This window comes from Elephantulus edwardii, unplaced genomic scaffold (genome assembly GCF_000299155.1).
Source record: "Elephantulus edwardii isolate Elephantulus edwardi_28Jun2011 unplaced genomic scaffold, EleEdw1.0 scaffold00146, whole genome shotgun sequence".
NCBI classification, from domain to species: Eukaryota; Metazoa; Chordata; class Mammalia; order Macroscelidea; family Macroscelididae; genus Elephantulus; species Elephantulus edwardii.
The window spans coordinates 282,727-283,214 of record NW_006399896.1 but is presented as its reverse complement, the minus strand read 5'-3'; the positions used below and the strand labels follow the sequence as shown (position 1 = coordinate 283,214).

Here is a 488-nt window from a genome sequence, read left to right as displayed (position 1 = left end):
ATAGCTAGTTCTTTATATTCTTTTTTTGCCAGGTAAAGTCTAGTGTCAGAAAGATGATTAAATAGCAAAGATGTGATTGGAGTTCAAGCCTTTTAATGAATTACTGTTGTTACATGTTGTTGATTGGAACCAACTCATAGCTGACGGTCCAGAGGATTTTCAGAGGCTGTAAATCATGTGAGAAGAGATTGTCTATCTTTTTTCCTCTAAAAGTGGCAGATTTGAACCACATGCCTTTGGCGTATGAGTGCAACTCTCGGCTACCAGATTGCCCTTACTTAAAATATAAAACAAACCAACAAACCTAAACCCACTGCTGTTGAATCACTTTCCACTCAAGAGCAACTCGGCATCATTTTTCCAAGACTGTAATTCTTAATAGGGGAAACGCTTCATCTTCTTTGGTGCAGTTGATAGACATGTTGTTGTTGTTATGTGCCGTCGAGTCGTTTCCGACTCATAGCGACCCTATGCACAACAGCCCTAAA

At 39.5% G+C, this 488-nt stretch overlaps 1 protein-coding gene across 1 annotated transcript in view; it reads left to right on the top strand.

Moving 5' to 3' along the window:
* EPRS (glutamyl-prolyl-tRNA synthetase) overlaps window positions 1–488 on the top strand; it is an 84,788-nt gene that overhangs the window by 63,647 nt on the left and 20,653 nt on the right. The window lies entirely within an intron of this gene.